This window comes from Chrysemys picta, chromosome 2, assembly GCF_011386835.1.
Source record: "Chrysemys picta bellii isolate R12L10 chromosome 2, ASM1138683v2, whole genome shotgun sequence".
NCBI lineage: Eukaryota > Metazoa > Chordata > Testudines > Emydidae > Chrysemys > Chrysemys picta.
In genome coordinates, this window is record NC_088792.1 from 240,272,277 (window position 1) to 240,284,708 (window position 12,432).

Below are 12,432 nucleotides of genomic sequence, written 5' to 3' on the forward strand. Positions count from 1 at the left end.
GCTTTCTCTGTGTCTAGTTGTGTACAGCACTCATTTCTATCGGATCTAAGCCTCCCATAAGTATCTAGATATTAACAACCAGCGACTTTTTGATCACTGCAGGCAGGGAGTCAGCGTCCTTGTGACACAATGAAAAAGGCTCCCCCCCCCCCAAGCACTGTAGTTCTCAAACTCCAGAAATCCGCAGCATACCTTCAAAGACTATAGGGGACTCTGGAGTCCACGTTGTTTTAAGTTAGCAAAGGGCAGGGCAATACATAGCCATATCAATAACACAAATTCTAAAGGTGAGAAATCTCACTGGAGAGACCACCACAAATTCCCACACACCCTTGGTAGGCTAAGAGAATACATCCAAAGATGTATATGAATCTTCCCATTTCAGACTACCGATGACTTTAGTCCACTTCAGAAAATGCAAACCTGCTGCCTTTGTGCAGGAACCTTTCCTGTGATCAGTTCAGAGGACAATGGAAAGTTCAGAGGCCAGTCATTAGCTTGAGCAAGCTGGCACTACAAACTGCAGAATTCCAGCTATATTTTCACCTATGTCCTGGTCCCGTGAAGTACAGGGCACCCTCAACTCCTCTTGATCTCCATGGGAGTTAAAGGTGCTCAGGCCTTGGCGACACTTGCAAGTTACAGTGCTGTAAAGCCTCCCCCAGCGCTGTAACTCACTCCCCGTCCACACTGGCAGGGCACTTACAGCGCTGTATCTCCCTGGGTACACCGCTGCAGGTACTCCACATCTCCGAGAGGAATAACAACTGCAGCGGAGTGGCTACAACTCACGGGTGTGAATGTAAATGCTTGCAGCGCTGTACTAATCACCTTGTCAAGTGACCAATCCTCTCCATTGTTGTGACTGGCTGCAGGAATGCGGAAGTGCCGGTTTCAAAGCTCGTACCACAGAGAAAAGCAAACAGTTTGCAGCTGGCTTTGAGTGAGTAAATGAATGAGCAGGGGGCCGGGAGTTTGGAACTTTCAAAATAGAGAGCTGACATGCTCCAAAAAGCATTCACTCTCCCCCTCACACTCCCTGTCGCAATCCACACCCCCGTTTTGAAAAGCACATTGCAGCCACATGAATGCTGGGATGGCTACCCATAATGCACCACTCCCAACACAGCTGCAAATGTTGCAAGTGTGGCCACACCACTGCGCTGGCAGCTGTCAGTGTGGACAGACTGCAGCGCTTTTCCCTAGTCAGCTGTACGAAGACAGGTTTACCTCACAGCGCTGTACAGCTGCAAGTGTAGCCAAGGCCTTACTGCTACATCAGAGTTGCTGAACCTCTTGTAGAATCTGGCTCTTAAAGAATAAAGCCTGTGAAGGCCTGGGAACCATAACCTGCAATCATCCAACTGAGATGTCCTAAAGACTCAAGTAGGATTACTGAGACCAAGGGAGTCTGAGATTCGGGTGGTCAGACAACTGTTCAGGAGCAAAGATGCCTCTTTGCTCTATTCCTCTTGTCCAAAGCAGTCAGAGCATAGCACTTACTGGCCAGAATCTGAATGAACATTTTGATATTTAAGACTTTTGAACTGATGTACTTTCAGTTGAAAGGCTCTGTGTGGTCACAGGGCCAGATCCCCAGGTGCACCAATCAGTGTGCCACTATTGAAATAATTGGAGCTATAGCTACAGCTGAGGAGCTAGTCTTTATGTGCAAATTCAGATCCAATTGAAAACTGCCTTTCTTTTTGAATATATGTCTCTCTTCTGTGCCAAGATGGTATTTGTTTAATATTGAAGCAGAAGGACTTGCTAGAGCCAACCTGCTACTGTGAGAGTATTCTCCATTAACTTGGGCATATCTTACAAGCAGGATTTTAGAAGCATAAGGTTCACTATAGCTGACCCCGCTCTGTGAAACCTCCGTTATGTACAATATTTCTTTTAAGAATTTTTTTTTTAAACTGGGCTTTGACACTTTAATCTGGGTATTTTCAAAAAGGGAAATAATCTTTGTAAAAATAATTAAATGTTAAGTTTGTGCAGTTTGTGTAAATTAAAAAAATAAATATTGTGGTGTCTTAATTGATCTATAGAAGTTTTTGCTTATCTTATGGTACCTAACCCATCCTCCCTACACTTTAATTCTGTTACCTGGGCTGGGCAAACTTTTGGTGTTTGAGTTCTCCCTCCTCCCCCCAAGTCTTGTGAACAATTTTGGGAGTGGCTGGGGGGAGTTTTTGAATTCAAAAGTTTTTCCAAAAGCAATTCAGTTAAAATATATATTCTAGTTAAAGTGAAGCATGGGCTACATTCCTGGAGATCTTCAGGGACCTTCTACCCTGCAGAGAAAATTCTACTGAATTAGAATGAGTTCCTATAAAGCCAGATTCTCCTTTCCTGGAGTTTTAAGGAAGACATGCTGAGGTGTTCTCTTGTTTATTGGGATTTGTGCCCCTTTGGGGTTTTTTTATGACTTATAAAGAGAGCCTGAAAGAGATGGACAGATGCAGGTTTTCCCTCTTTCTGAGGTTGCTAGAGATTGTCTCCAAAATACGTATTATTTGACTTTCAGATCTCACTTGTCAAATCCACAAAGATGACCCTTCTCCAAAATGTTCATTAGACATTGGAGTTAAAGAGGGGTCAACACAAACATGAGAGAGTTTTAAGCAATCCAATTTAGAATCACATAAGGGAGGATATCAAGTTGGGTAGTTTATGATGTGGTGCCTGAAAACACACTTGGCTGCCTTGGAAGAATTAAATTTAAGATTTTTTGAATAATCTTTGTCATTTCTTGACTTTCTTCACTTTGCAACTCTAATGCTTTTTTTTAACATAGCTGTGTTAATTGCCTGGTGTGTAGGTGTATACTGTGCATATTTTTAATGAGATTTTTCTCTCTCTCCTTTCCTCACTTCCCTCCCACAATCTCTCCTAAACAAAGCTCATACTTGCCAATATTTGAGTTGAGCTTTTGAACTCATGTTAGTTGAGTGAGTTCAAAATGAGACAAACCCAAGTCTGCCCATTCCTATCTCTCACTGAGTATTGTAATTCTACTGTTGAGGGCAGAGCTTTCTTAAGAGTGGGTCTGCTCAGCTGGAATTTTCTCTCTGTGGCAATCTTCTTTCCCAGCCCTACCTACTTAATGAAATCCTGGATTCCCAGCTCACTCACAAAGCTGCAAGCAGCTGGGGAGCATGTTTAGTCTCTTTCACCAAGAACTTGAATCTCTCAAGCCTTAATACCATAGTGACAGGCACCAAGTAAATGCTTGTGGTAGGAATAATTTACATGGAACATACCTGATATATGTGAAGAATGCATCAACTAACAGGGTTTAGGGCTGGGTAACAGAACAGCCAAGAATAGTTGCTAGTTTCTAACACTCTTACTGATAGCTGTAACAATGAAAAACAGAAGGTGTCCTGATAACACTATGCTCACAGTCCCTAGGCACCCAGGGTAAAATTTGCAAGAGTGATTTAGGCACCAAAGAGAAAAATCAATGGGACTTAAACTAAGTCACTTTTGGAAATGGAACTTAAGCCCTCTTACAAATTTTATCCCTCCTTTTTTAAAAGCCAGGAAATAGTTGGGAGACTTTTTCTAAAGAGACCTTTAATATCATAAGCCTAATCTTATATGCATACCAAATATTTTCTTAAATCAATTTCAATCACAGCATGTTACAACTAGCATACTTATATCATTTATTTACTCAGGTAGTTGTGAGCTGGTGGGAAAGAAATTAGTTTAATTTCAGAAGATAATTGGGAGGCTAAAGATTCCAGAGTAATTTTTTATTTGAAAAAAAAAAGAAACAAAAAAAACCACAACACATCAACGGCCTTGAGAGCAACAAATTATCAGTGCTGCTAGTGCCTTTCCTTACTTGAAATCAAAGAAAAACCTAGAATCTGCTCTTCTATCATGGGGGAGGGAAGTATCATTTGGAAGCCCCATTAAGTCAAATGGGAGTCACCTGGATCCCTACATGCAGTACTAGTTCCTGAAAAGATTAAATGGTACATATTTTAGATGTATTTTAGGGCTCTAAATCTTCAGATGTATTACATGACTCCCTGTGTTGATGTCTGTTAAATCTAACCAAAGGAATATTTTGGCATGAGATCATTAGTTTAATTAATACTGAACTAATCTAGGTCAGCCAGGATTTATGGGATATGGAGTTGGGCTGTTTAAAATGACTGACATATTCTTTGAATTTGCAACACCTCAGTCATCATAAAGCTGCAAAGCAGGTTGGTCTTGTAAGCTGCACCAAAGTCATGGCTGCATAGTATTTGGAGGGAAAGGCGTTTGTTAGCCGGTAGGTGGAGCTCTGTCTTCAGCATAGGAATGGTAACCGACTGGGGGACTGAAATCTGCTTAGCAGGCTCCTGCTTTCAGATAGAATTTTATTTCAATCTCACTAATTGATCATCTGGCAAAGAAAAGGGCATTGCATGTAGGAATGTAAATTTTAAAGGGAAGAAAAAGGTTTTCTGGTTCAGAGCTCAAATATGCCTATAGTTACTGACCTGTTTTGCCTCCATATCCCTGCTTGGTTTCCCATTCTGCAAAGAGGAGACACAGCCATGCAAATGTTTGCTGGGGTGCCCTCCTGCAAGCATTTGAGACCTGGCCAAGATTTGATGAGTTAAATCCTTGACTTTGAGGGTGAATTTTTTAAAAAGCGCCAGTATGACTTGAGAGCCTAGGCTGTGAAGTCACTTTGTGCCTTTGAAATGGTTACATTTAGCTTTCTTTCTCCCAGCCCCAACTTTAATTAGAGCTGGGCAAATGGTTTATTGAATTCCGTAGTGCTAATTTTAATTTGCTTGAAAGACTATTTTGTCACATCTCAGAATTCTTGCAGTATCCCTTAAAAAAAAAATCCTCATCCAAATGTATTACAGTCCCAGAAATGCCTTGTAAAGGATGTAAAATGTTCTCCAGGAAGGACGAGAGTGGTCAGGCAGAAGCAGGCTTTAAGGGGACTATACTGTGCATGGCATCAAGTACAGAACAGCCAAATGCAAAACAACACTTCACATTCGCAAATCATTATGAGTGTTAATTGATCCTCATATTCTACCTGGGAGAGAGGGAGGTAAGACGTGTATCCCCTTGGTACAGACACAGAAAGAACTGATCTGATTTACTGAAGGCTACAAATGGTGATGGTGGCAGAGCTTAAAACTTTGTTGAAACATTCTTTTCTTTGAGCCTCTGCTCTATCTAGTAATCTGCACAGCTTCTCTCAGCCCTCTGTGCAGCCTTCTTGAACATTAGAGCCAAAACTAAATGCCAGCCATGGTTAAAGCTCTGTGTAAGCTCGAAAGCTTGTCTCTCACCAGCAGAAGTTGGTCCAATGAAAGATGTTACCACACCTACTTGATTTCTCTAATGCCATGGGAACAACACTGCATACAGCCAGGGCAGGGTTAAGTCACAACGATCCAATGATTCTTATTTTGTTTCAGATCACTGCGGCTAAAACAAAGTATGTGTGAGAAATTGTGTATGCGAGTGGAATAGATGAAATGGATTGATTGGGTTACTGCTGACCTACATGTGGGCTGCAGAGTAAAGTAAAATAGCTTCAGAAGATAATAGCTGAGCATAGGGGGCAGTGATCATCTCTTACTTTTGAGGGTGAAACCTGATTTAAACATTGGGCTCCCAATAGTTTGAAAGCTTTGTCAGCAAAATAATCCTAATTTGCATTAGTTCAGGGTTCATCTGACCTAGAAAAATTAGCCACGCATCTAGAAACTCCAGATGTGATGGGTCCTAGCAACATTAACTTGGTTGTGAGGCCCGTCCTATATATTGTATAATACAGTTTTAGTGACACCCTATTGTTTACATTTCACAAAAGAAACATTAATACAAAATATCACAAGGCAGAACCTTGTTAATGGAGCTATATGGATGTATGTGATTTGAAGCTCTGGCCCACAGTATGTGCTCTGTGGCCTACTGTGAAGGCTGATTCTGCACGCTGGCACTTTGAGTGCAGAAAGTGGGGGCCTGCAAGGATTTTAAAAATTAATACTTGCCACTCCAGGTACACTCCCAAAGTTACAGCTTTTCTCTGACCTTGGTTTGGTAAATGCTGCCACCACCCAAATGCAAAAAAAACCTTGAACCTAGGAAGGAGCACTTGGGAATTCCTCCCTGTGGGGTACCCTCAAGCCCTTTCACCCACCCAGTCCAGGGAAGAGCTGAGAAAGAAAACAAAGGAAATTAGTTGTTTTCACCAGCTAATTAAACAACATATGCATAAACCTTTTAGGGACACACAAATTCAATCTTGTTCTTAAAAAAAGGTTAAATTGATTAAAAACAAAAAGAAAGGAAATACATTTGGAACTTAGGCTTTTTGCTAGATCTTAAAAGAAACAATTACAAAAATTAAGCATCAAGATAGCTCTCTTGAGGTTCAGCTTAAAGGTTACAAGCAAAACAAAAGCATCTGGGGTTAGCACAGAGGAGTCCATTAGGCATAAGAAATAAATAGAAATAACCCTAATCATTTCTTTCTAAACATTTCTGATCTACTTACACATTTGGAGTTTCAGATAAGTAGGGTTGAGGTATGATTTGATGCTTTTTTATACCTGGTTTTAAAGCTGCTTACAGCATTGCTGCTCTGTGTCTCCGCTCTTTCCTGGACAGGGCCGGTGCTGCCATTTAGGCAAACTAGGTAGTTGCCTAGGGTGCCAAGATTTGGGGGTGCCAAAAAGCGGTGCCCCCAATTTTTTTTTTACAGCATTTCTACACCCCCTCCCCAAGCGCACGGTCGCTGCTCCACTTCTCCCGCCTCCCAGGCTTGCAGCGCCAATCAGCTGTTTGGCACCGCAAGCCCAGGAAGGGAGAAGAATTAGAGCGGGGGCGGCGGTGAGCTGGGGTGGGGAGCTGCCGCATGGCTCCCCGGGGGGGAGAGCTGCTGTGTGGGGGGAGGGGGGCAGGGAGCTGCTGCAGGGCTGGGGGGGCGGGAGCACAAGGTGGAAGTTTCGCCTAGGGCGCGAAACTTCCTTGCACAGGCCCTGTTCCCGGAGCACCACAACACACAAATGGGGAAGTTTTCCCCCCATTTTAAAAAGTTCTAGCCTTCCCATTAGCTCTTTTGGTCAGGTGCCCACTCCTTTTCCTTTACCTGGGGAACTTTGTTAACCCTTTACAGGTAAAGCAAGCATAGAACAGCCACTGGTAGGGACTTGATAGCTAACTGGCTGGCTGGGTGTCCCGCCTTCATTTATCACACCTACCAAACAGCACTAGGGCTTAGAGCCTGAAGGTATTTAGGCTCCTAATTCCCATTGATTTCAATGGAAGTACAGAGTCTAAATACCTTTGAGGAGTTGGGCCTAGAAACCTTGGTTTGGAGTCTTTCCTGTGCCAAGATCTGCTTCCCCTCAACAATTCCCTGTGCCAGGTGGAGCAGTAGGTACAGGAGTCAACAGCTGAGAACTCCACAGTTCAGGGAAAATAATCTGTCCCCTTAACCTTTGGACTATCCTGACTCTTCTGTGATTGATTTCTCTGCAATGGGAGCCAGGGATGCTCATTTGAAAATCAGGCCACTGATTATGTGCTTAACTTCACACACCCGGGTTTGAAACCATCAGCCTCTGCAAAGACTTTGCTAAATAAAGGATTTAAATATTTCCAGGCTCTACACAGAGAATGTTTATGCCTGGCAGCATCTAGGGGAATTCTTTGCATGTACAGACTCTTTCAAGTGTAAAATCTAAAGTTAATTAGTAATCAACGACAAGCTCAAGTTTTCACTGCTTAATATTCCTTCATTGCACATGAGTTTGTTTATTGATTTGGTCACTCTTAACTGAACCCCAAGAGCTTCTTTTTGCCTGTTTATTTCTTATTAGAATTCGGATCAGGTAAGCCAGATCAGACTTGTGGGAGGTGCAGGCCCCCATAGAATATGGAGCAGCAGCAGCAGCAAGTCCATTATTATGTCAACTTCTCAGTCATAACAGCATTTTGACTCATCCAAAATTTCTTTTCTTTTAAACTATATATGGAGAGAATTGGACAAGGCCAGGTCTAGACTGGGACAATAAGTGTATCCAAAACCATGTTAATACGTTAGCTGCTTGTGCAGGGCCAGCTCTAACTTTTTTGCTGCCCCAAGCAAAAAAAAAAAAAAAAAAAAAAAAAGAGCGCCACCCCACCGAAACAAAAACAACCCCACCCCGAGCGCTGCACCGCCAAACCAAAAACAAACAAAAAAAACCCCGAGCGCTACCCTGCTGAACCAAAAAAAAAACAACCCGCGAGTGCCATCCCGCCGAAACAAAACAACCCTCCCAAGTGCTGCCCCGCCAAAACAAAACAATCCCTCCGTGCGCTACCCCGCCAAACCAAAAAAAAATACCCCCTGGCGCCGCCCCGCCAAAACAAAACAAACAAAAAACCTAAGCACCGCCCCGCTACCCCAAGATTGGCCGCCCCTTACAAGGTGCTGACCCAAGCACATGCTTGGTCGGCTGGTGCCTGGAGCCGGCCCTGTGCTTGTGGCTAATCCTAAAAGGAACCTAGGTCACTGAGATGCTGCTTGTCTGTCTATATGCCTCCCCACCCCATCACTGTATCATCTGAGGACTACACCATCTTTAATGTATTTATGCTCACACCATGTCCATGAGGTAGGGCACTGCTGTTATCCCCATTTTACAGATGAGGAACCAAAGCACTTAGGGTTTGCCTACAGAGGTATAAAAACCCCGTGGCTGGCCCCGTCAGCTGACTCAGGCTCATGGGACTCAGGCTTCTGGGCTGAAAAATTGCTTTGTAGACGTTTGGTCTGGGCCTGGGGCTGGAGATGAGCAACAATGGAGGGTTCCAGAACTTGGGCTCCAGTTTGAGCCAGAATATCTACACAGCAATTTTTAGCCCACAGCCTAAGCCCTGTGAGCCTGAGTCAACAGACCCCAGCCAGGGCAGGGCAGGGCATCTTTCTCGGTATGTGCATGTAGAACACCTGACATAATAGGGCACCGGTGTTGGTTGGGCCCTCAGAAGAGAGCCCTTAAAATCATGAGTTGACTACCACAAAACCTGGCTGGGAGCCTCACCGAGTGTGTTTGGGATTACCTAGACATGAAGGCAGGGAAGGAGCACTAGGATGTTTGAGTCATGAAGCCCTGGAGGGAATTTGCCATAGCTCACCCCTGTTTCTTAAACCATTTTTAAAAAGTTTTACATACAACAACAGTAATGCAATGTTAAAACGTCAATACATGACCTGTTCCAATAACACACAAGCCAGATGAGCAATGCTTGACAACCTGTATAATTATAAATGGAAACGGAAATAATTAAAGGGTATTTGATCTATAGAGTCATTCTTAACATCACAGAAAAAATATCTATGCCGCTCTTGTTAGTCTGTAGAACCATCACCAGATGGAGAGGAGAAGGCAAGGGCATTTTAGGTTTAATCTTCTTCTACAAGAGAGTAATAAAATCCAGAACAAACTAATAATTTATGAACAAGAACATTTAGACATTTAAAATTCAGTCAAGATTTCCCAGGACAATTTTCCTGTACACAGACTACTGTCTCCTCACATCAGCGTGTCATCTAATTTTAACTGCTGTTCAGGCTACAGATTCAGCAGTAGCAGAGTGACATGCTGTGACATAGGGTGAATCACTTAATTTCCCTCTTCCTCAATTACCCCTTCCTTTAAGTGGAGAATAATATAATAAACAAATGTTTGTAAAGCACTTTGAGGTGCTTGGGTGGAAGACACAATACCAGTACAGGCTATTATTATTAACAAACATTTAGATTATGGTAGCACCCATAGCTCCTATGCACGATGAGACCTCATAGTACTGGGTGCTGTACATAGATAAATCCTTACTCTGGAGAGCTTAAAATGGAAAAGTGACACAGAGAGTTAGGCATGGTGGTTAGTGCATCAACTTCCCCTCATGCACACAAGGCCAAGTGTCAGCCAGGGATGAATGCACTCCCTGCTGGCCCCACAGACTTGTCGGCTGGAGCATAAGGATACAATTTGGCTGGAAGTGTCCCTCACCCCGAGGAAGAAGTTGGTCCACGCACAGCTAATAGTGATGGGACTGGAAAAGACAGATTCAAATTTCCCTCTCAAGCAGAGCTTCTCTCATCACAGCACCTCAATCTGGCTGGGCCTGAGTATCTTCCCCACTTCTCGTGGCTCTCCTTGGGCTTGGCTTTTTGTCTGGCTCATTCTTCCCAAAGACCAGTCTGATTATTTCTACAAAGCCTCAAAATGCACTAGAATCTTTGCACTACAAATAACAATGGGACTATCTATTGCGCTGTTTGCCCAGTGTCTAGCCCAACAAATGGTGGGGAGGGGTTGAGGTAAGGGATGAGAAAGGTTTAAAAAAGCAAGCATGCTATTACCTGGTCTGTCATGCAATACATACATGTAGCTGCAGGTTTGAGATGAGTGCACCCATGCACACAAACAGGGACAGGAAAAATGAGAATATTTTGTACTTGGAAGTGAGGTAGAAGAAACAGAAGCCTTGCTGTGGATGGGGATTTAATTACACACCTCCTATACACACTTTGCTGTGCATGAATTTTAATTTTAGGGCCAGCTGTTCTTTAGGACAAGCTGATTTTAAACCAAACCTGCCATTAGATCTCAGAGTGACAATGGGAGCAAAATTTCTTCCCCTTATGCCCTTCAATTTATACTCAATGGGCGCTATTTAGCAGAGCTACAATGCAGGCATACATTGTGATCAACTTGCTCCTCCTCCACAGCTGCCTGAGCCTCCCTTACCACCTTTAAATGACACTTTAAAACACTTCCTTTCAAAAGCCTTTTCTGCTTCAAGCATAGGCAGCCTGCATAAAACCCCATCTTGTGGTGCTCCTTTGTTTGGTTTCAGAATCAAAGTACATGTTGACATTGTAGATATGACTTTAGATGCAGTGTTTGTGCCAACCAGTGGAAAAAGTGCTGCTTTATAAATAATGTGTCTTGGGGTATCATTACATATTTCTCTGTATTAACTGTCTCACTTTGGCATTGGGACTCAGAGATGGTTGATTTTAGAAGAGTTTTGAATGTGTTTTAGGAACAGTAGGCAAAATTTAAAGAGACAAATTTTCTTCTAATTTATAACAAAATTGTCGAAGATTGTTACACCAGTCTTAAATCCAATTAGAAACTACTTTGTAATCCAACAGGAGGACCTTGCTGCTAGCAGTACACACTATTTCCCATCAGTGAGATGGTTTGATCAGCTGCAGACTCAAATGAGAAACTTTAAAAGATCCCATCATTTTGAGTTTCTTCAGGGTGAGGATTTTGTTCATTAAACTAGAGCTGTACATAAGTACTGGCCTTTTTCAAAAATACCACAAAGCATTGCAGGGAAACTCACAGGACTGGAGATCATGCTCACATAGATAAAAATGGTAGGTCAATTTTTGGCTTACAAATTCTAAAATATATTAAAAACCCTGGCTTGGGATATTTTCCTTGAAACAGATACAAGAAAAAAGCCAAATATAGAGCTGTGCCCAGCAAAACAAGGCTGTGACAAAGCAGCACATAATAAAAACAAATGCCCAGAGAATTAGGGTTTAGAGAGTTAGAGTTAAGGTTTTATAGACAAAGAAACTCCAGGCTTTCAGGTATAGGTTTCTGAATGACAGACTATGACATACAGCAGAACCTAATCCCATTGGAATGTAAAAGGCTACATTTAATGGCTAAAGGAAATACCATGGGAAGAGTTTATCATGATTGGCAATCATTTGATCCATCCTCACAGTCTCAGAGGGAAACTGAAGCAGAGCTACAGAGAGCAGGGGCAGACAGACAAAAACACTTTCTCCTTTGCTAGAAAGAACAAACCTTTGAATCCTGCTAATTTAAAAGGAAAAAAGATAAAAAATCAAAACTGAAAAGAAAACCAGCCAAAAGCTTTGCTCCCCTGGATAGAATGTTTCCAACTACTGTTCACCCAGAACAGTACTTGTTATAGGATGTTGTAGGATTTAATTGAACTTACCTGTCTCCATCTACTCTAGATGGTCACATTATTTGGGGTCCAAGACTAAGTAACAGAAATGTGGATGTAATGATACAGGCCAGGATAACTAAGAACTTCTTAAAGTCAAATCTCAAGCTTTATAGTAAAGTACGTAACTATGAACATCATGTCCTACAGGACTGTTTAGAAATCTCAAGGAAATTGCTCCAGGATGGTGCAGGTGAACTAATGATACACAAAGAGAAAAAGGATGAAGGGGCAGGGGAAATAATTCAAAGCAGATTGGCATTAAAACCAAGGAAAAGCAAACACATTACCCCACATGGAGATTAATGACCACATGGGAGGGTTAGGCGATCTGGCCTTCACACTGGGTGGAGCCTTACAATCCCTAAAAACAACAAAAACTCTGGTCCCAGTTGC